The sequence below is a fragment of the Sus scrofa genome, chromosome 13 (genome assembly GCF_054392235.1).
Source record: "Sus scrofa isolate SSC_HxYL_T2T_F1_AM1 chromosome 13, Sscrofa_HxYL_maternal_Yorkshire_Landrace_v2.0, whole genome shotgun sequence".
In the NCBI taxonomy this organism is placed as follows: domain Eukaryota; kingdom Metazoa; phylum Chordata; class Mammalia; order Artiodactyla; family Suidae; genus Sus; species Sus scrofa.
Window position 1 is genome coordinate 108,568,908 of NC_139395.1, and position 24,933 is coordinate 108,593,840.

The 24,933-nt window shown below is 34.8% G+C and overlaps 1 long non-coding RNA gene across 2 annotated transcripts in view; it reads left to right on the plus strand.

Moving 5' to 3' along the window:
- The window catches only part of LOC146397544 (uncharacterized), a 134,772-nt gene that overhangs the window by 93,018 nt on the left and 16,821 nt on the right, over positions 1-24,933 (plus strand). The window contains exon 3 of one of the 2 annotated variants that reach the window (XR_014824210.1): positions 5,611-5,700. The exons of the other annotated variant lie outside the window; for it this stretch is intronic. This is a non-coding gene — a long non-coding RNA (uncharacterized LOC146397544). The remainder of the gene's footprint in view (positions 1-5,610; positions 5,701-24,933) is intronic. 2 annotated transcript variants of the gene reach the window in all.

Here is a 24,933-nt window from a genome sequence, read left to right on the forward strand (position 1 = left end):
TTTTCATCTATGATCTCATTGAATGGCACTCAGATGAAGACTTGAAAAAAATTAAAAATGAAGCCATGGGATACCTAGTATGTTAAAGTTAGAGAAACAAGAACTCAATCCCCTGAGTGACCTAGAGCCCGCAGTGAGTGAGGACTGGGCCATCATCTTCAGACCACTACACTGAGGGCTTCCTTCTCACTTAACATCTTTTGCCCCACTTTTGGCTTTCAGATGTGTAACAGGTCACTCACTGGCCCATGGAAAGGAATACTGGGGAACCAAAGAGCACATGAAAGTTGGTGACACCAGACTCATCAACAAACTAGAACTGGGACATCAGATACCAGGTTTGGGCTGAGTATTACCAAGACAAGACTGCTCAGCAGGGCAACATCTTCTCAAAGCGCACCACCCATTTAAGCATTGATTCAAGCCCTTCAGCCAGGTCTGTTGTTATATTCAGAGACACAGAACACAATGAGGTGTTCTAACATTTGTCTCTCAGGAGCTGAATTTTGAAAATATAGAGAAAATGGCAAAAGATGATATTTGAATGTCTGAGAGCTTCTGAAAATTGATTAGACATAAAACCATAGGTCCAAAAAAATCAATGTCAGGAACTGACTAAATAATAATAAATTCAAACCCAGATGTGTAGTTTAAACAGTAGAGTACCAAAACCAGAGAGAAAAATCTTGAACAATAATGATTTCAAACAGTCATTCACCTTGCTTTAAACTGACAAATAGTTGTCATTACTTAATAGTAACAACTAAACACTCAATCCTGAAATGCGTAATTGTTCTCAACCTGCATCAATTCTGTCTGAACTTATTTTTTGCCATACCCAACAAGTACATCTACTCAATTCCTGAGCCTTTATATCTCATATGTATTTTGAACTTTGTCTTCACATTTGTCTTCTTCCAGAGTGCCCTGTTCTCTGTCATCATCACTTAAAGTCTTGCCCATAGTATAAATCATAAGGTAGTCTCACCTCCACCTTGGAACCCTCCCTGATCCTGCCAGCCCACATCTGTGCCACTCACTATGTCACATAATTACATAATACCCAGCACTGTTCCTATTTATTATTTATGGATGTGTATCTCCTTGCTCTCCTTGCTCAATTGAACTATTGTCTCTCTCTTTCTCTGTTTTTTTTTTTTTTTTCTTTCGGTCTTTTGTCTTTTTAGGGCTGCACCTGCAGCATATGGAGTTTCCCAGGCTACGGGTCCAGTTGGAGCTACAGCTGCTGGCCTACGCCACAGCCACAGCAATGTGGGATCCAAGCCACGTCTGCAAACTACACCACAGCTCACGGCAACACCACATCCTTAACCCACTGAGTAAGGCCAGGAATTAAACCTAAAACCTCATGGTTACTAGTCGGGTTCGTTAACCACTGAGCCAGTACAGGAACTCCTGAGCTACTGTCTCTTAAAGGATATGTACAATGACAATGGTTTAAAGCTGTAGTTCTCTAACTCTTGGAGCTAACATATTTATAAAATTTGGAGGGATATATAGCATTTCCAGCTCTTCATTTTGCTGAAAACACTTTAAAAGCCATCATATACTATCCATGCCATATCATAAGAGAAAGGACATTTTAACAACAAAAATATATTAAATAGGATGTAATGTCATGTAAATTTAATAAATTTATCTTAAAATGAAATTCACTAGATTGTTCTTAATTTTCATTAAAAATAACTAGTAAAGGAGTTCCCATTGTAGGTCAGCAGAAACAAACCTAACTAGTATCCATGAGGATGTGGATTCAATCCCTGGCCTCACTCAGTGGGTTAAGGATCCAGAGTTGCCAGGAGCTGGGGTATAGTTCGCCTCTGCAGCTTGGATCTGGCATTGCTGTAGCTGTGGCATAGGCCAGGAGCTGTAGCTCCAATTCGACCCCTAGCCTAGAAACTTCCATATGCTGCCCTTGTGACCCCTCCCCCCAAAAAATTAATAAAATCTTGATCAACGGCAGCCCCAATTGATTCTAGACTAGTATTTAGAAATCACTGCTCTACTTTGAGTTCTCTCCTTCCTACCTCTAGATTCATAGTAGAGAAATGATAAATATTTGAATAAGTAACCAAATTTGAACTATCTTTATTTCCTCACATTTTCTTATTCTCATTATGGATCTTGTCTATTTCTTATTCTACATCCCCAGTCATATGCTTGAGAGTTTTGTTGAAAAAAGTTACTAATGCAAAAAACCATTTTGTCTTCTCAGAACTTTTAACTGAAAAATTTCTGAACATTTTTGTTGCATAAGCAGTTTTTATTTGTGATTCTACTAAAAGTATCTAAAAGTAAATGTCAAATCTCTTCTAGTTTCCCTTTATTGTCTTTTATATTGACCATTATTTCTTACTTTTTCTTTTTTTATTGTAACTTTAAATTTATTTATTATTTTCTACCACTCTTTTTTCTTTAAGTTGTCCAGGTTTTTACCTCTGTGCTTTTTGCAGCCATACTTAGATGCTTACATAACTTTAATCATTTATTTCTATCCACAATTTTGTCATTTACAAAAACATTTTCCCTTATGCACTAAGAATGCATTATTTTTTGTTAATTTAATGCATTGTTTTTAAGTTAATAATTTTTAAGTTACTAATATTATTAAAGCAATATTAATTATAGAATATTTTAATTTTTTTTTATTTTTAGGGCCACACCTGCAGCACATGGAAGTTCTCAGGCTAGGGGTCAAATCAGAGCTACAGCTGCTGGCCTACACCACAATCATAGCAACGCAGGAACCAAGCTTCATCTGTGATCTACACCACAGCTCAGGGCAACACTGGATCCTTAACCCACTGAGTAAAGCCCTGGATAGAACCTGCATCCTCATGGATACCAGTCAGGTTTGCAACCCACTGAGCCACAAGAGGAACTCCCTAACATGTTTTTAAATGAAAGAAAATCATTCACAAATCTTACTCCCCAAAATAACTATTGCCAACCTTTTGATGTATTCCTTATATTCTCTCTTCTCTTTTACTGAGTGTTAACACTCTTCTCTTTCAGTATAAAAAGTGTATATATATATATAAATAGATACATATATATAAATAGATATGTACATACATATAGACAGATATAAAATAATTGACAGAAGGATATTTAGAGGTCCTAGATGGAAAATAATACAAAGAAAGAAGGTATTTGCCTATAATATCTACCATTGTTGGTGTGTTGCCACCATTAGAAAATTAGATACAAACATCAAATCACACTATTTGAATTTTGAAGATGAAGAAATGTATGGCTTAAGGTCCTTGACAATCAAATGACCATTCCCTTGATCTGTACAACTCTGGTTTTGAGGACAGCAAAAGAAATATTTTTGGCTTAGTAAGTTTCCTAGCAGTGTCCCTACCATGAAAATAATTTTCTGTTGTTATGAAGTGTACCACCATATCACAAATTATTAATTTTAGAGGTTGCAGTCTGTATATTTGACAAGGCATTTGCATGCCTTGTTATTAGAAAGTCTGCATCCCAGTGGATTCTTGTGGGGGTCATGTAACCCACCTACCCTTTCCTTTGAACACATGTCACACATATGTCTCACCAGCCACTGCTGATGGGACCATTTGTTAGCACCAGAACTCAAAGCCAATACATAAAGTGGCTTTCTTGGTTTGTTTTTTGATTTTTCCTAGAAATTGGACTTAGAGAATGAGTCCCACCAGGAGTGGAGACCACGTAGTCATGTAGACTCAGGGGTGGAGGTCTCTACTTAGGGTTTCAATATTGGACCATATGCAGAAATAAGCAATGACAAAAGAGTAATAATATAGCCTTAGAAAGAGAAATATCTTTGTTTTCCTTGACTGATGACTTTCTGTTACTAGACCCAGTCTCATCTGCATGAAATCCTCCTTTTTTCCCTATCTTGGATTTCCATGCTCTGAATACCATTCACTTCTTTTTTGTTACTGAGCTATTTTCATTGTATTTTTTGATCCTTGCAAGTAATGACAAGGTAGGAAAAGGGTAAGAGTTTCTATCTGGTTTGTAGAAAAATGAATAGGCATTCAAGAAACTATTTCAAGGAACTGGCAGAAGTGGGTAGGATTGGGGGAGACAAGAAGAAAAGAAACGGAACTGAAGGAAAGGAAACACTTCCTACATAGATAAGCTTTTCCCTGGACTGATAACTTCAATAAGGAAATACCTGCAAGTTTATTGTTGCTGTTTGTTTGTTTGTTTTAAGCCAACAGTTAGTTTGGTTGAATACAAAGTACAAAATTCTGTTTCCCTTCCGTGGGTAGCATCTTAAAATTTCAGTTCAGTTCAGTTCTTGCAGCCCTAGCTGAGCTACCAGAGATTTGGACAGAGTTATACATAGAATCTGCAGCTCCCTCTTTCCAGCTTTCTCCTTTTTTGGTATTTTCCTCCCTATATTCCAGTGGCTGCAGTTAGTCACTGAACCTTGTCTTCTGGTTCTTCAAAAAAGTAAAATTGTAAGTTTTCCATCAGTTTTAACTGTCCTTGGAGGTGCAAACTGGGACATGCACCCAGGCTAAATATTTTATAAATAAGAAATTCAAAAGAATCCTTTCTCTTCCTTCAGATATCATCTCTCCTCCAATTTGTACCTATTCAGGCCATCAAGTAGTTGTTTCATTTATGGTTTTCAAGAGTTGATAGTTTTTATAAATCCCAGGAGAGCTGGTCTGGTAAGAGCTACTTGGCCCAATGGAAAAGGAATGCAAGTATTTTTATATTTTTTTATATTTTTTAAAGTATTGAGTCTTTCTTTTAGTTTTAACCTCTCAGTCAGATGAAGTACCCCTTTGAGTAATTTTTTTCATCACACACACACACACACACACACACGCTCACATACACAGATATATAGATAAATAGAGATGATAGATAGATAGATAGATAGATAGATAGATAGATAGATAGATAGATAGATAAAGGAAGCACCTTTTCTGAATCTCTGTATGCCAGAAATATTCTGTTCCCTTCCAACCCAAAAAGCAACTTGGCCAGCTAAATGTGTATGTCATGAACTGGCACTGAGTTTTGCAGAGGAGAATATTAGAGAGTTAGACAACAGGATAGGAAAAATTCCTATTTGATTCTAACAAAGCCATACAATATGGAAACAATAAATTCAAGCTATGAATCTGGAAATCAGAACTGACTGACACATTTAAAGACCACGTCCAAGGAAACTCCACTTATCCTTTGACTGCTCTATATAGATCACTTCCCTATAAAGAATGAGGGGAAAAAATAGAAAATAAAATCTGAAGTGAAAGCTCTACTAATCAGGACTCAGAAAAGAACAAACAAATAAAACTTAACATGAGAAAGAAAAAAAAACTTGATGAGGGGATTGTTTTTCCAAGGTTTGGGCAGGGAGAAGAGATACATACAAGGAAGGATGTGGCAAATCCCCAGGGTTCACCACCTTAAGGAGCCATTTGTACAGACCAAGTCTGAAGGGAAGAGTTCTTAGAATCTAGAGAGTGTAGCCTAATGGTAAGGTCCCTCCCAGGTGCTGTGCCAAGTCTCAACAAACTAGAAGGAATGAAGATAGGGAAATAAATATTCCAATCTCATTGTATTTCTGACCTCCAGTCTCCTGCAGGTGCTCCCATTCATTGAGCTCAACTGGAAGCCAGAAGATTCTCCAGTCTATTGATGGCGTCTATACATATTAACTTCACAGTGAGTGCCCACAGGGGTAAAGGAGGGTGGAGGGTGGATTTAGAAGGTCAACTTGAAGAAGACCCCGGTGAAGAACTTAGGAAAAATTTACTGCAGATGAAGAGGGAAAGAACTTCATCCTAAAGCAAAAATGAAGTGCAGACATCAGAAAAGCGTATGAACTACATGAAACTATATAAACTAGCAGAGTTTTTAAAAATAGGTTTGGTATTCTCAGTAGGATATAAAAAGAGGCAATCTCTATAAATCAGATGCAGAAGGCTTATAGAAACAAGAACAGATTAAGATTTAAGTTACATAAAATAATGGTTTCTTTTAAAAATTAAAGATATAGAAGCAAAAGAAGTAAGAAATACTGATTTGTTAGAAAATCAAATGAGTTCTAGTGAATCAAAAACTCAGCTGAAGTACAAAACTTCAAACATAGAAATGATGTATTAACATTATATTGATAAAATATAACCAATAAAATTTAAATTCAAGGCCAAGCTTAGCAGTAAATGAGAAATCCCTGGTGCCAGAAAAAGAGGAAAGTGAAAACTGAAGTGCTCCGTAGAGTATATGGATTGAATATCTGCCTAAGTGACTGGATTTTAGACTCAGCTTCACCAAAATGCTTGTGGTGGCCGTGGGCCTGGTGTCTCGGAGATGGAACTGAGCTTCCTAAGGAAGGAGAAGAATCTTCATGAGCTGTCCTGTCTATGCTAAAGGACCAGAGAGACTACCTGATGGACTTAGGATATGGCAAAGTGCATGGAATCTCCATGGATCACTGGAAGAATAATTGGAAACTGAGGGAAAGAGAAAACCCAAGATTGTGGATATGATGTCTGAATTTGCACATTTACTCAATACACAGAGGGAAGCATCGAGCCAAAACATTTCCCTAATGGCTGAAAAGGCCTCCTCACACTTTAGGCCACTCAGTCCTCCAAAAGGAAAATAATTTCCACTGACTGGAGTTCATTTGTACAAAATTCATGTCCCATAAATCCCTTTAGACACATCTGAAAGGATATGTTATTAAACAGGATAAGCAATGAGATCCTACTGCACAGCACAGGGAACTATGTCCAATTTCTTGGGGTAGAACATGATGGAAAATGGTACAAGAAAAAGAATGTGTATATATATAAATATGGATGCTGGGTCATCCAATTTCTGATGCTATACATCAGAAATTGACACAGCACTGTAAATCAACTTTAATAGAGGTAAAAAGTAATAAAAATAAAATATTCAGAGATTAAAATAATATTATCAAAATTCAAGAATAAACATTATAAGGAAAAGAGAGGAGTCAGATATAAAGAAGAAAATATCAGTTCTAGAGTTCAATAATATAGTTCATTAACATTAAAAACTCAAATGTTTAAGTAGTTTTGTTGGACACTGCTAAAGAAAAAAACAATAAAATGAAAGATAAATATAAGGGAATCACTGAGACTGAAGCACAGCCAGATAAAGGGATGGAAATGTGAAAGATGAGATTCAAACCAAGAATGAGATATTCCAACTTATTTCTACTAAAGTTCTAGGAGAGATTTCAGAAAATGAAGGGAGGAGTTCCCACCGTGTCTCAGAGGAAATGAACGTAACTTGTATCCATGAGGATGTGGATTTGATCCCTGGCCCCTCTCAGTAGGTTAAGGATCCAGCATTGCCATGAGCTGTGGTATAGGTTACAGACATGGCTTGGATCTGGTTTTGCTGTGAGCTATGGTGTAGGCCATCAGCTGTTGCTCCGATTCAGCCCCTAAGCTGGGAACTTCCATATGCCATGACTGTGTTCCTAAAAAAAAGAAAAGAAAAGAAAATGAAGGGAAAGCAATATTTAAAGAGGTAATGTTGGAAAATTTTCTTCGAGTTGACAAAAGGTTGAATACTCATGTTAAAAACACTTACCAAATCCTAAGTAGGATCATTTAAAAACAAATCCACTTACATAATAACATGTCATAAGGAAACTACAGAACATCAGAGATGATGAGAAAATACTAAAAACTTAGAGGATACAAATCACTTCTTAGTAAAGATCAGCAGACTTCTCATGAGCCAAACCCAAAAGGAGTAATATCTCCTAATTGCTGTGGAAAAGTAACATCATCCTAACCCAATCTCAATTATTATTTAAAAGTAAGGGTAAAATAAACATAGTTCAGATACAAACCCAGTAAGAGACTTTATACTTATAGAAAATACCATTTCTGAAGAAAGTACTTTATCAGAAAAGGAATTGAATTGACAAGGAAGGAGTTCAAACACAATATTTTAAGGTTGTCATCTTCTTTGAGCCAAAGCTATGGTGTAATATTAAGCTTTGTTAAGACATATGTGTACATAAAAATTTATAGATAATCTTTAAAACAATGGTCTTCAAATGGGAGTGAGTTTCCCCCCATGGGATATTTGGCAATGACCCGAGACATTTTTAATTGCCATAATTCTAGGAGAGGGTAGAGGTCAGGCATGCTGTTAAGAGGCATCCTCAGGCTCTCAAAGCAAAGTAGTATCCATCCCCAAAAGTCATTTGTATTGTCGTTGAGAAACTCTGACTCAAATAAACAGAAGAGAAAGTATAACTTTGAAACCAGGAGCAGAAAAGGCAGAAAAAAAAGATGTTATGCAAAGAAGGAATGAGCCAAAGAAGTGAAGGACTTAACATGATCAAGAAAAAATGGTAGAAATGTAATCATAATGAATATAAGCAAAATGAACTTATTTAAAAGGCAGATATTCTCAGGTTGAATGAAAAGTAAGAAAAGTCAGATATTTACAAATTCATATTTAGAACTTAATGGCATAGAAAGTTTTTAAACGGAGGAATAGAAAATGATGCTAACCAGGAAAAGTAGTACCAATTAGAGTAACTAGAACTCAGTTAAAAGCATTATTATATATAAATATAGACATTACTTGATGATATAATAATTTTAACCTATATTCAACTAAAAATATGAACTCAATATATAAAGGGGAAAGTATCAAGTATATTTCATAAGAACTGATAAATTTAGCAGATAAAATGAGTAAAACTGGGGATAATATACTTAAAAACTTGATTGATCACCTATAAAGATAAAAGAAAGAAGTAGCCTGTGTCCTAGCTCTATTGACATAACAACAATATTAAATATTTATAAATATGTATGTCCCTGGACTATATAGAAAAGATCCGTGTCTTTCTGCTTTGCAACTGACAAGATTTTCCATTTTTGTCTCAGCATAAGAACACTGCCTGGAGCCAAAACCTAAACCTAGGATGTGTATATGTGTGTGTGTGTTTAACTCCAAATACAGTAGTTTTTCTATTCTACTATATAGTGGATATTAGAAAGGCACACATATTTATCACTTTAAAGGCTTTTGTAAGACCTCAGTGTTTCTTCAAAACGAATGATTAAAATTTTCAGTCCAGTTCTCTGAGACTTAAACAATATATGTAAAATAATTGCTGTAAATTGTATGATTAATCCTCCCCCTTTCTCTCTCTAATTCTCCCCCAAAACTGTAATACTTCCTTGCTTAAGTATAAAGTTAGACTTTGAAGAAAACTGAATTACCACTTACAGACATTGTAAAAAGTTGATTGTGGTTGAGGAAATTTACTCTGGAATCCTAAGTAAATCAGCGTTCAAATATTTCCTGAGGAAACTGGAAAGTACCATAAACCATTTTCATGCTTTCCCCAATTTTAAATATATTCATATAATGATAATTAAAAAGTTATGCCATGGAGTTCTCTTGGGCTCAGTGGGTTAAAGATCCAGCATTGCCAGTTCAGTGGCTCAGGTCACTGCTTTGGCACAGGTTCAATCTCTGGCCCAGGAACTTCCACATTACTGCAAGTTTGGCCAAAAAAAAAAAAGTTATGCCAAAATTCTGTCAGGGTTAAGCATAAATTTTACATGATTTATATATGACTGTAAGACATGTTGATATGCCCACAAGCATTTTATAGCTGATGTCAGCACTCACTCAAACACTGCAGTAAGCTATTTAAAATGCATGTGAAACAAAATTATTGAATTGTTAAGTTTCATGTGAGGTGATAAAAGTAGACTAAATTTTAAATTAAAACTGTATAAAACTCCCATGGAAGAAAAAATCATGCTGAGAAAATTATTTTCCAAATAAAATAATTGTAGTTATTAATTATAATAATTTATAATAGCAAAATTCAATGAAATTGGAAGCTGTAGTTGTTTGAAGAGAAAGATAATACTAAATACACTAAAAAGTAAAAATATAATAATGTGTATTATTCTTCCTTTATCATTTGTATGATTGCTTAAAGTACCCAGTATATGTTTGGACTCCAAGGACAGAAAGTCATATTGAGTATTTTTACTAGTATTATTCACTGATACATCAACACTACTTCCTTCAACTGCAGCCACAGCATTAGAACACTGTTTACTATAAACTGAGGAAAGGGAGAGCTTCTGATACCAAAGACATGTTTAAAATGTGACAGTTCGATCCAACTGAAAGAGAAATTTTTTAATCTGTCCTGGAAGTTATAACCCTAAAAATCGACCAAAAACTACACAAAAGAGTAAGAGAGGAGAAAATACTAAAAAACTGTACAGAAATAATACTTTAGCAGTATCTTCCAAGCAATATAGTATTTAAAAAATATTGACTCTGTGTTCACATAATTTGAATATTGTAGCTTATCCTTAGTTATGTTGTAAGAATCCTTACAAATTTACAAAAATCCTCATATACTATGTTCCAGTATTAAAGTTATTTTACTTTCTTCTTAAATTTCTTCAATAAAATGGTAATATGCATTTTACGTGCATTTCTGAAGCATTGACGTTTTCAGGGGATATATGTGAATACCTTGGTGAATCCTTCAAATTTTAAGAACAAAAAAATGTGTTATGGCTGACTTGCTTCTTTATTAGCACTTTGACTTTCCCCTGCACATCTAACACTAAAAATTAACTACATTTTACCAGCATCGTTTTCTTATTTAATGACCATTTTTCATAAAAAAGAAAAGTTTATAATATATCATATAGGGTAATATAAAAATAGGTAATGACAAGTGAGCACTAAATTGTGTTGTGATTGCTTATTGGCTAGCTAAACAACTTGCTAACACACACCAGAATTGCAGTGTGTCAATAAAATCCATGAATTGCCAATATTATAATTCCTATATGCCCTGGAATTCTTAAATCCTAGTGGAAACTGTGAATGTTGAATCCTCAAGTATTAATTCTGTGTGTGTATGTGTGTGTGATACAGGTTGAAAATGTTTTTTTGTAAATGTCCAAATAGTAGATACCATAGGTTTATTCATATACACACAAATATATGTACATTGCAATATGTAGACTACATGTATGTGCACAAGTATAACATACATTTATTGGTTTATGTGTCACTTTTCAAATATTTCAAAATTCCCTTTTCCCATATTATGTCATAGTATTTTAAACTAAACACTGAATTTTGAGATAATTGTAGGGTCACATGCAGTTGTTAAAAATAATACAGAGTAATTCCCTTTACTCTTTATCTGGTTTTATCCAGTGGTAACATGTTGAAAACTGTAGTACAATACCACAATGTGAATACTGACTGATGCAATCAAGATACAGAACCATTTCTAACCCAAAAGGATTCTTCATATTGCACTTTTATAGCTGAACATACTTCCCTCTCAGCTGTAACCTCTTCTTAAGCTCTGGCAAGCACTAATCTGTTCTCCATTTCTGTGGTCTTGTTATTTCAAGAATCTTATATAAATGGAATTATATACCATGTAAACTTTTGTGATTGGTTTTTCTAATTCACTGTAATTTCTGGAGATTCATCTAGATTACTGCAGGTATCAATCATTTATTCCTTTTTATTGTTGACCAATATTCCATGGTATGGATGTATGGCAGTTTGTTTAATCATTCATTGAAGGACATTTGGGTTTTTACCTTTTATGGGCTATAAATATTCATGTTTAGGGTTTTATGTAAACATAAATCTTAATTTCTATATGATAAATACCCAGGAATGCAATTGCTGAATCAAAATTTCAAGTTCAGCTTTTAAGAAATTGCCAAAATATTTCCAGAATGACAGTAACATTTCTCATTCCCACTATATGAGTGATCCAGTTTTCCCATATCCTCACCAGCATTTGGTGATGTTACTTTTTATTTTAACCATTCTGTTAGGTGCATGGTGCTATCCTACTGGCTCATAATGTTGAACATCTTTGTATGTGCTTATCTGAATCTGTATATTCTCTACAGTCAAATATCTGTTTATACCTTTGCTCATTTTCTGTTGGATGGTTTCTGTTTTTACACTCAAATCTTGAGAATTCTTTATGTGGTGGAGGTACAAGTTCTTTCTCAGAGAGACAATTTGTAAATATTTTCTTCTAGTTAGTACCTTCTCTTCTCATTCTTTTGTCAGAATATTTCGAAGGGAAAAAATAAAAAATTAATTGATATATAGATGATTTACAATTTTATGAAATCCAATTTATCAACTTTACTTTTCATAGATTATCCTTTTGGTATCAAATCTAAGAACATTTCACTTAGTTCTAGATCTAGGAGATTTTCTTTTATGTGGTTTTTCTTTTTTAGTTTTATAGTTTTACATTTTTTAATTAAATCTGTGACCCGTTTTCAGTTAATTTTTGTTTAAGGTGATATCTAAATTGAGTTTCCGTTTGTTTGTTTGTTTTTTCTGTTCTGGATGCCTAAGTGCTCCAGGGCCATTTGTTAAAATAGTCCTTTCCTCCATTTAACTGCTTTTACACTTTTGTCAGAAATCAGTTGGATATGTTAGTTCTATTTCTGGGTTCTCTTTTCTTTTCCATTAATTTATATGTTTTTCCAATGCTAGCATTATACACTTTGATTGCTGTAGCTCTAGAGTAAACTTCACAAAATGAATTGGAACGTATTTTGTCCTCTTCTATTTTCTGGAAGAGATTGTGTAGAGTTGTTATCAGTTCTTCTTTAAATGTTGAGTGTTTAAGTTACAAATTCAATTTCCTTAATGTTTATAGGGCCATTCCAATATTGAGTGGGTTGTGGTAGTTTAGGTTTTTCAAAGAATTGGCCATTTTGGTCTAAATTTTCAATTTATGTATGTAAAATGTTTTTAGAAATTTATGCCTTTACTTTCCTTTTAATGTCAGCAGAGCGTCTCTGAACTGAAACTGTTTCATTCCTGATATTGGTCATATATGTCTTCAGCTTTTTTGCTTTGTCAGACTTGTGAGAGGTTAACCAATTTTATTCATCTTTCTTTGTCTCATTGATTTTGTCTGTTGTTTACCTATATTTGATTTTATTGATTTCTTTTTAAATAACTTCCTTTATATTATTTTAGGTTAGGTCTGCTGATAACAGATTCCTTAGTTTCCCTTCATCTGAAAATGTATTGTTTTCCCCTTCATTACTGCCATATTTTCACTGAGTATAGGATTCTGGTTAATAGATACTTATTTTCACCGATGTTTCTAGTTCCTCTGGCCTCCATGATTTCTGATGAGAATCCACTGTCATTGGAATTGTTTTTCCCTTTTAGGTAAAGTGTCATTTTCCCTCTCCACTTTCAGTTTTTTCTTTGTCCTTAATTTTCAGGTGTGTAATTATATTTCTTGGCATAGATTTATTTGGATTATCCTGTTTGAGAGTCATGCAGTTTCTTGAATCTGTGGAGTTTTGTCTTTTACCAAATTTAGAAAGCCATTATTTCTTTGAGTACTCTTTCAGGGCCTCCTTTTTTTTTCTCATCTTCTGGGAATTTGATAATATGAATGTTAGATCTTTAATTATATTCCCACAGTTCCCCAAGTCAGACCCTATTTATATTTTTTGCAGTCCGTTTTTTTCTCTATTATTCAAAATGGATGATTTCTATTGCTCTGTCTTTTAGTCCGCTGATGGCTTCCTCTGTCCCCTCCACTCTGCTCTTTAGTCCATCCACTGAGCTTTATATTTCGGTTATTGCATTTTTCCACTCCAAAATTTCCATCAACTTCTTTACATCTTCTATTTCTTTGTTGAAAGTTTATGTTTCTTTGCTCAGGTTTTCCAATTTTCATTTATTTTAAACATTTTTCTGATTTTAGGGGAAACATACGGACTCATGGTAAAGGGAGATTTCATTTTTACACCTAGGCAGCAGACTTAGACAGTAAACAGTCCTAACAATTTCAAGAGGATAGAGGATTCCAGAAGGAATGTGTCAAGAAAAAAAAAAGTGAAACCAGCAGATGTGTTTGAATGTATCATTGGGAGTTTTGTAGTTTTATAGTTCTGTCATTAGAGTTGAAATAAGCTAAATAATTAGAAAATTAAACTAATTTTTAAAAGATAACTAAAATATCCAGAGAAAATAAAAATTATATACAAAATAAAATGTCTCATAATATACGACATAGCTCATCCATAAATGTGTATAATCATAGTATTGTCAATGATATTAATTTCACTCAAATTATAATATTTAAAATTAGGGGAGGGTAGTGCATATAAGGGATGGTAATTGGGGAAATTATCAATTTAATGGAGCTAAAGCTTCATTCTTCTTAGTGGTAAATCAATATATAATATCTAAAATGAAAATGGAAAAAGAACTATAAGCAATTAAAGGAAATTTGAAGGTAAATATGGTAGAGAACTGTTCAGAGAGTTAAACGGGTTTGGCTCTTGAAAACAGAAATTATAGATGGGAAGGACAGAGTGAATATAGGACTGTGATTTTGTTCTTATTGTAATAAGCCTGTATGACTCTAATAAAAATGAAAATTACATTCTTAGAAACCATGTAGATTTTAACTCACATTTTAAATGTGCTCTCCCATTAGTGGAGTTGGTAACTAATAAACCTTTAGGTGGCCTAGAAGAAAGTTCCTTCTGTGGTGCAGTGGATTAAGAATTCCACTACAGTAGCTTGGTCACCGTGGAGGTACAGATTGAATCCTGGCCCAGTACAGTGGTTAAAGGATCCAGCCTTGCCACAGCTGTGGCATAGGTCACAGCTGTGGCTCAGATTCAATCCCTGGCATGAGAACCTCCAAATGCCATGGGTACGGTCATAAATTTTTTTTAAGTGGCCTAGAAATGTGCTGTTTGTACTTGGAAGGACTTCTGAATTGTGAGCCACTTTTCCATAGTGGCAAGTTCAACAATGATATTTATATTAGTTATCCCATAATATTCTGTAAACTGTAAGAAATTATTTGTATAATTTTTTAAGACTCTTCTGCTAAATCTTCAAAGTTTCTCTCCTCTAGTTTCTCTGGTATCAAATTGGAAGGAAAGGAGGAAGGGAGGAACAGAGGAAAGAAACTTTTAATGTAACAAAAATAGTTTTAATAAACTACATCAATAGAAGATTGTCACAGGAAAAACTTGTGAACGTATTAGAGATTTCCTTGTCCCATCTACCAGCTTCCTTTCCCTTGACTTAGTGTCCTCATAAATGCCTTTCTGATTTTTCTTTGCTTTTTTTCTGACAAAACCTGCTGAAAGGAAAGAAGATGATCTGAATCAGTCATACTTTAGAGTAACCAAGTCTTCATTTCTATTAGTAAGTTAAGCTCAGTTATGATAAGGTGATAAAGGCAAAATCTCAGTGGCTTGACACAGTTTCTTTCTCAGCACCACAAGGTCTGCTGTAGGGTTTGGACAGCTCTTGAGAGCCGCTAGCCTCCCATGTTGTGATTCTGCATTCCAGGCCTCTTTAGACTTTTGGCACCACCACATCAGTGCATGCTTCTACAATCCCTAAAACAGAAAAGAAACCAGAGAAAATCGTGAACCAGCTCATAAATATTTCTGCCTGGAAATGATAACTGCACTCATATTTTATTGACCAAATCAAGTTACAAGCCACATCTTATTTCAAATTATGCCTGCAAGGAAAGAATTTCTAAAAATCAGCGTCAGCAATAATAATGTCCACTGCATAATGCTGATGCTCATAAAGTCATTTAAATTTAGATATTAATGTTAGTGACGAAATGCAAGATTTTGTTCCCATTAAAAGAATTTCAGTCATTAGTGAGGAAAGAGGAAAGAGGATGTTTAGGAAAGAGACTTTGTCTGATGTTATTTAAAAATAAACATCCATGATACGTTCTGTCTCTGAGGAAGACAAGCACTTCAGAATCTGTGAGGTAGAAATTGTCCTAAAATTATATAATGTTTTTATTTGCAGTCTGTGTGTTACAAACCATTGGGAGGAATATCTCACATTCATATTTTACCAAGAAATGTCCATAGTTTGGAGCAATAATACATCTTGAATTCGTTTGTGTTAATATTTTACAAATTATGAGTTTGTTTCAATGTTAAATTCTTAGCTACTTCATGACATTGCCTTAACTGGTGAGAGCTTTCTTTGGAACATATCCCCCTATTATTGTTAAGAAAAAGTTTAAATGATGCAAAAGATGGCTGCACATCCTTGGTTGTTATGCTAATGATTATCTGGCAAACTCATTATATTTCCTTTCTAGGGAAGTATAAGTTTTGGGGGGCTTACTTTTTATTACTGATTATGGCTCAGACATGTAACAATACATTAAAGTTAAATTTCAATGTGTAGAAAAGTGATGAGATACAATTTTTTTTTATGATAGCCCCCATAAGGTATTTCCCAGATCTCCCTCCAGAAATGAAGTTCTTCTTACCCCAACACCACCAAAAGATAGTCCTCAGTTGGAGTTCCCATCATTGTGGCACAGCGGAAACAAATCTGACTAGGAACCATGAGGTTGCGGGTTCAATCCCTGGCCTCGCTCAGGCTCAGTGCGTTAAGGATCTGGTGTTGCTGTGAGCTGTAGTGTAGGTCACAGATGCGGCTCGGATCCTGTGTTCCTGTGGCTGTGGCGTAGGCCAGCAGCTGTAACTCTGATTCAACCCCTAGCCTGAGAAACTCCATATACTATGGGTACAGCCCTAAAAAGAAGAAAGAAAGAAAGAAAAGAAAGAAAGAGGGGAAGGGAGGAAGGGAGGGAGAGAGAGAGAAAGGAAAGAGAGGAAGGGAGGAAGGGAGGGAGAGAGAGAGAAAGGAAAGAAAGACAGAAAGAAAGAAAGAAAGAAAGAAAGAAAGAAAGAAAGAAAGAAGGAAAGAAAGAAAGACAGACAGACAGAAAGACAGAAAGACAGAAAGACAGAAAGAAAGAAAGGAGGAAGGAAGGAAGGAAGAAAAGGAAGGAAGGAAGGAAGAAAACTCAAGTATGAGTCCTCTTTGGGAATTGCCTCTTTGTTTTTTTTGTTTTGTTTTGTTTTGTTTTTTTGTTTTTAAAAATTGTTTCATTAATTTATCATGTCATATTAATTTTAGGTATACAACATAGTGATTTGATATTTTTACAGCTTATGCTCCATATAAAGTTATAAAATACTGGCTATATTTCCTGTGCTATATATTATATCCTTGTATCTTCTTTTATGACTAGTTGTTTGTATCTTTTTTTTTTTTCCCATTGTACAGCAAGGGGGTCAGGTTATCCTTACATGTATACATTGCAATTACAGTTTTTCCCCCACCCTTTCTTCTGTTGCAACATGAGTATCTAGACATAGTTCTCAATGCTGGAATTGCCTCTTTGAAGAATACTGGCACTAAGGTCATGCCTCCTCCCAAGAGAAAGCAGTTTCCTATGACTGGTCAAGTAATGTAAAGAAAGGGACATAAAAGTTTAACTTCCTCCTACCAGCTCAAGAAAACAGAGCTGGATTAAATGAGCCCTCTCTAGAACAGGACCACAACTCAGATTCTTCTGCCCAATCATGCTTTCTTATCCTCTCTTCCATAGGTTAATTCCAAAATCATTCCCTAATAAATATTCTACACATCGAGTTTAACATTGGAAGTTGTTCCCTGTACAAAGTAAGTGACTTTGTCCAATAATGATAAAAGAAACTTCTGTCCAGGAGAGAAGGCAACTCCAAAAATTTTGTTTTTATTGCCTTCATGGAAGTAACAATTTTTGTATTGATTTAGCAATTTTATCCCAGAACCATATAAAGTTCTTTCAAGGACTTTATATATATAATCAGTTTCTGATATCATCCATTGAACCAATTTTGTCATCTTTTTTATTTCCTCATTGATAATTAATAGTTTGGCATGTTTACTATTTATTTGTATGAGAACTAGGGGTTTTTTAATATTTTAAAGTTTATACTGTCTTTCATAAATTCTGTAACCTTTAGTCCAATGTTTTTAAGCCCTAGAAGCCTCGGGTTTGCTCATCTGCCTCAAAGAGTTTACTGCAAAGAATTTATTGTGATAAAGTTTATTGTAGAGTTATTGTAAAGTGCCTACCACACAGTAAAAACTCAATATGTAGCTGTCACCCATATTTTCTACATGAATTTTTGTTGTTTTTATTTCAAGTGAATAATAAAAATATACATACTATAATATGAACAATTAGAAGAGATTTCATGCTAAATGCACATCTTCATACTTATAAAAGCTAGGAACTAAGGAGTAATTCTAGAACGTCTTATATGATGTAAAACTCCTCCTCAAACCTGTCTGAACATTCCAGTGAAGGAGAACTCATTATCACTCAAAATGTATTATTGAGACATTCCAACAGATCAGATTCTTATATTAGAAAAGCAAATATTTACTCAATTTACCTCCAAATGCTAATCTTTCCTTTCTTCTACTACATTACAAAGAAGAAAGACAAGCTAATATTAATTGATCATGTGCCACGCACATCTCTCTGTACATACATTGTATATTTTCACTTTCATATCAACCCCCTGTATCAGAAGGGTTGATAATATTTTAAATTCTAGATGATAAAACTGAATTTAGAGAATTAGACAACTTTCCCAAATCACACAATTTAAAGCTAGGACTTGAATGCAGGTGTCAAACTCTTTGCTCTACTCATGAAACAGTATCTCCTTCTCCTCTTTTTTATATATTGGTTTTCCTTCTAGCAAACCCCTGCTACTGCTTCTTACCCATTCACTTCAAATCCCCAATACCCAACAGGTAAAACCTTTCAGTCCCTTGTTTATCCCATGGTTCTGAAGCTCATAAACCCAAAAACTTCGTTAAAATTTTCTCCCACATTGTACCCTTCAACATTTGAAGATAATTAATGGATCTCCTTCAATAATTTGTTTTCTCTGTGCAGACATCCTTCCATTATTTCATTTGACTTTCTATAACAAGATTGCCAAAACATATACTCTACTTTTTGCCTTCAACTTAGCATACTGCTAGACATAGACTGTACCTCTTAATCAATACTCTAGGCTGAACATAGTCTGAAAAATATTTTAATGTCCTTATGATGGACTCTTATTCTGACTCTAAGACTCTGAAGTGTAGCTCAAATTCTTAGCTTTTTGGTGGAGAAGTCATGCTTAATAAATCATAGTGACCTTCCAGTGAAATGTGATGGCTAACATGCTTTCATATGAACATCTGTTCTAATGGAGATTCTCTTTTACCTGTGCAGTTGATTTCTTTTTAAAAATTTTTTATTAGAGAGTAGTTGATTTAGTGTTGTATCAATCTCTGCTATATAGCATAGTGACATAGTCATGTATGTGTGTGTGTGTGTGTGTGTGTGTGTGTGTGTGTGTGTGTGTGTGTATTCTTTTTCTCATATTATCTTCCATTATGGTCTATCCCAACAGACTGGATATAGTTCCCTGTGCTATACAGTAGGACCTCATTGCTTATCCATTCTAAAGGTAACAGTTTGGATCTACCAAGCCCAAACTCCCCATCCATCCCACTTCTTCCCTCCTGTCCCTTTGGCAAACACAGATCTGTTCTCTATGTCCATGAGTCTGTTTCTGTTTTCTAGATAGTTTCATTTGTGCCGTATATTAGATTCTTCATGTAAGTGATATCATATGGTATTTCTGTCTCTTTCTGACTCACTTCACTTAGTATGAGAATCTCTAGTTGCATCCATGTTGCTGCAAATGGCATTATTTTGATCTTTTTTATGGCTGAGTAGTATTCCATTGTGTATAAGCACCACATCTTAATCCATGCATCTGTTGATGGATATTTAGGTTTTTTCCATGTCTTGGCTATTGTAAATAGTGCAGATATGAACATATGGGTGGATTATCTTTTTTTGATGAAAATTTTGTCTGGATATATTCCCAGGAGTGGGATTGCTGAATTTCTTGAAAAAAGTGCAAGATATTCTGTCATTTCCTATTAATTTTGCCTCGTCTGTTTTGGTCCATTTCTTGGGCTTGTCGCGATATCTCTCAGCCTTGATTCTGTTTTCAAATATGTCATTTAAACTCAAGCAATTTTGGATAGTAACAGTCTTTATTAAAATGTAGGTCAGGTAGAACTCAAAGTCTTACTGACTACCACTGCTGGCCTTTTTTCATGTGATAACACATATTTTGGGAGTATAAATTTTAGAAAGCTTTCTATCTACCCAGATTTACTATCATCTAAGCTATATTCTTCTATCATACACAGTGCTAATACAATCTTTGGCAAATAACATGGGTCTAATAAATATGTCTTAAATAAATTAATGTATAAAGCACATCAAGAGGTATTTTGGTAAATGTCTCTCTGAAATTAATATATACTATTTCTAAAGAAGTTTGTTGTTCTATCCAGTTCAAAACTCTTGTCAGGAAATGTAATAAATCTGATGTGATTTGATCATGGAAAAACTATGCTGATCTTAACAGAGCTTTGCTTTTTCTAAGAGCTTACAAACTGCCATTTAATAATCCATTGCAGCATCTTTCCTGTGGTCATATGATGCGTCTGTTCTAAAGCTTGTGGAATCCAACTTCTTAATTGTTTCAAAAATTAGGGTCTTTAGTCACTGTTTTCTATAATTTTTCAAAGTAATTTTATGATCCTCCATCAATTTCTTCCAGCTTTACATGAAAATATTGACTTGTGGCTAAGATGTGAAGTTAGTCTACACAGATTATTTGCTCAATTTCTAGCTCCTTATGTATCCTGAACCTCAGTCTCTTCCTATAGGTTCTGTTTTTCCTATGATGTACAGCTTTTAAATTATTTTAATTAGTTAGGAAAATGATAGCAGAACAAATGATTTCTGTTTTCTTCATGGAGTTGTGCTTTCTTTCAGGAATTTCTTAACATTTGTTTCCTTGTATTTTGTGGAGTGTGAGGTATGTGAGCAATTGGGATTGTAGGGCAAAGAATGGGTGGAGTTATTTAAATTATTTAAGATAATTTATGAAGTTGACATTTTGGATAGAACGTAAAGATGAAAATTGGTTTACTCAAGAGGCCAGCAGACCATTTTACTTACTGCCATATGGGAGAGTAGAAAATAGAAGATCTGTTGACTGTGATATTGTCATGATACCATCTCAGCTGCATGGGCTTTCCAGTTGGCCTTGACTCATCATGAAGAAGCCAGATGAGTCCAGCACATATAAACATTCTGTGTGCTTGGGGTGTTAATATCCATGAACCAAGTCTTCAGAGATTATCTAACTCTAATGTTATATCATTTCTTGAGTGCACCAAAGCAGCTATAGTCCTAGGAGAAAGAAAGAGATGAATAAATGGATGTGTCATCACCCCAAACTCACAACTTGACTTGTTAGGACTTTCTGGTGTCCACTAATGTGTGACAGCCAAACTGTATGTATCCATGAGTTTTAAAATTTCCTCCCTTTACTTCCATTATCACAGATATTATCAAGCAGAAAAGAGACTGATTAGTTTTTGTTCTCCTCTTTCTTATGCTAAACTTTAATAAAAGATAATTAATATTTATAGTCTGGCAAATGCCATAGATACATAAGTACATAAGTTATATAACTAATCCTTATAAGAATATGATTTTTTATGTGTATTTATTTCCCTTTCAGAGGTAAAGAAACTGAAATACTTAGGATAGGGATGAGTAAGTTGATTAAGCCCATAAAGCTAAAAACTGAAAGAGCTGGGACTTAAGCCAGGTCTATTGGATTCCAACATGTTCTTTTAACTACCAAGACACATTTCTTAAGAGAAGCAATAAACAGCAAGAAAAACAAGTGTGGCAAATTGGCAACAAATAAGAAATCACTGTGATGGAATAAGAATATTTATTTAACCAAAAAAAAAAGTTCTGGCTAATTTACAAAATAATGATCTTCAGGCTTTGAGAAATACAGAATCAGTGCACATGGAATATTGTGATATGATTTTGTATGATTTTAAAGTAATGTTTATTTGCTTGTTTATAAAGCTTGTAAGAAATATACTTTATTGTGTAATTTAATAAATACCTAAATATAAAACAGTTTGAATGTGTCTGTGGGAGATTAACAAGACATAAGTACACAAAAATGACAATAAAAAATTCTGTCACCTCTATAACTGCTTGGCAAAAAAAGTTTGTATAATCCTACTTAACACATGACCATATATTATTGTTTATAACTGTGTTTTGCATTATTTTTTAAATTTTATTGAAATTTAGTTGATTTTCAATGTGTTAATTTCTGCTGTACAACAAAGTGACTCAGTTATTCATATATATGTATATATTCTTTTTCATATTCTTTTCCTTGTTGTTTATCCATCCTACATATGATAGTTTACTTCTGCTAATCCCACATCTTCTTAATCCATTCATCTGTCAATGGACATTTAGTTTGTGTCCATGTCTTGGCTATTGTAAATAGTGCTGCAGTGAATGCAGGGGTGCATGTATCTTTTATAGTTTTGTCTGGGTATGTTCCTGATTGGTGGATCATATTGCAACTCTATTTGTAGTTCTTTTAGGAAACCCCATACTATTTTCTTTCTTTTTTTATTGTTATTTCCCCAATACAATTTTTTTACTATTGTACAGCATGGTGACCCAGTTACACATACATGTATACATTCTTTTTTCTCCCATTATCATGCTCCATCATAAGTAACTAGACATAGTTCTCAGTGCTACACAGCAGGATCTCATTGCTAATCCATTCCAAAAGCAATAGTTTGCATCTATTAACGCCAAGCTCCTAATCCTTCCCACTACCTCTTACTCCCCTTTGGCAACCACAAGTCTATTTTCTAAGTCCATGATTTTCTTTTCTGTGGAAAGGTTCATTTGTGCCTTATATTAGATTCCAGATGTAAACAATATCATATGGTATTTGTCTTTTTCTTTCTGACTTACTTCACTCAGTATGAGAGTTTCCAGTTTCATCCATGTTGCTGCAAATGGCATTATTTCATTCTTTTTTTATGGCTGAGTAGTATTCCATTGTGTATGTATATCACATCTTCCTAATCCAATCATTTCTTGATAGACATTTGGGTTGTTTCCATGTCTTGGCTATTGTGAATAGTGCTGCAATGAACATATGGGTGCATGTTTTTTTTTTTTAAGGAGAGTTTTGCATGATATATGCCCAAGACTGGGGTTGCTGGGTCATATGGTAGTTCTATGTATAGTTTTTTTGTTTGTTTGTTTGTTTTTGTTTTTGTTTGTCTTTTTACCTTTTCTGGGGCCTCACATACGGCATATGAAAGTTCCCAGGCCAGGGGTCTAATTGGAGCTGTAGCCGCAAGCCTATGCCAGAGCAACAGCGGTGCCAGATCCAAGCTGAGTCTGTGACCTACAGGACAGCTCACAGAAGTGCCAGATCCTTAACCCACTGAGCAAGACCAGGGGTCAAACCCACGACCTCATGGTTCCTAGTTGGATTCGTTAATGACCGAACCATGACAGGAACTCCTGTGTAGTTTTCTAAGGTACATCCATACTGTTCTCCAAAGTGGTTGTACCTGCTTACATTCCAACCAACAGTGCAGGAGGGTTCCCTTTGCTCCACACCCCCTCTAGCATTTGTTATTTGTGGACTTATTAATGATGGCCATTCTGACTGGTTCGAGGTGGCATCTCATGGTAGTTTTGATTTGCATTTCTCTAATAATCAGTGAAGTTGAGCATTTTTTCATGTGCTTGTTGGCCATCTATATATCTTCTTTGGAGAAATGTCTATTCAGGTCTTTTGCCCATTTTTCAATTGGTTGTTGGCTTTTGTGCTGTTAAGTTGTATAAGTTGCTTGTATAATTTAAAGATTAAGCCCTTGTCAGTTGCATCATTTGAAACTATTTTCTCCCATTTTGTAAGTTGTCTTTTTGTTTTCTTTTTGGTTTCTTTTGCTATGCAAAAGCTTTTCAGTTTGATTAGGTCCCATTGGTTTATTTTTGCTTTTATTTTTTTTTTTTTTTGTCTTTTTTTGTCATTTTCAGGCTGCGCCCGCAGCATAAGGAGGTTCCCAGGCTAGGGGTCTAATTGGAGCTGTAGCTGCCAGTCTACACCACCACCACAGCAATGCCAGACCTGGCCCTCATCTGCAACCCTCACCACAGCTCACAGCAACTCCAGATCCTTAACCCGCAGAGCAAGGCCAGGGATCGAAACTGCAACCTCATGGTTCCTAATCGGATTCGTTTCTGCTGCACCACAATGGGAACTCCTATTTTTGCTTTTATTTCTGTTGCTTTGGGAGACTGACCTGAGAAAACATCTGTCAGGTTGAGGTCAGAGAATGTTTTGTCTATGTTCTCTTCCAGGAGTTTGATGGTGTCTTGTCTTATATGTAAGTCTTTCAGCCATTTTGAGTTTATTTTTGTGCATGGTGTGAGAGTGTGTTCTGGTTTCATTGAATTGCATGCGGCTGTCCAAGTTTCCCAGCAATACGCACTGAAAAGACTGTCTTTTCCCCATTTTATGTTCTTGCCTCCCTTGTCAAAGATTAATTGACCATAGGTGTCAGGATTTATTTCCGGATTCTCTATTCTGTTCCATTGGTCTGTCTGTCTGTTTTGATACCAGTACCACACTGTTTTGATGACTGTGGCTTTGTAGTATTTCTTGAAGTCTGGGAGAGTTATGCCTCCTGCTTGGTTTTTGTTTCTCAGGATTGCTTTGGCGATTCTGGGTCTTTTGTGGTTCCACATAAATGTTTGGATTGTTTGTTCTAGTCCTGTGAAAAATGTCATGGGTAATTTGATAGGGATTGCATTGAATCTGTAGATTGCTTTGGGTAGTATGGCCATTTTACAATATTAATTTTTCAAGCCCAGGAACATGGAATATCTTTCCATTTCTTTACATCTTCTTTAATTTCCTTGATGAATGTTTCCTAGTTCTCAGCATATAAGTCCTTTACCTCCTTAGTCAGGTGTATTCCCAGGTATTTGATTTTTGGGGGTGCAATTTTAAAAGGTATTGTATTTAACTCTTTAAC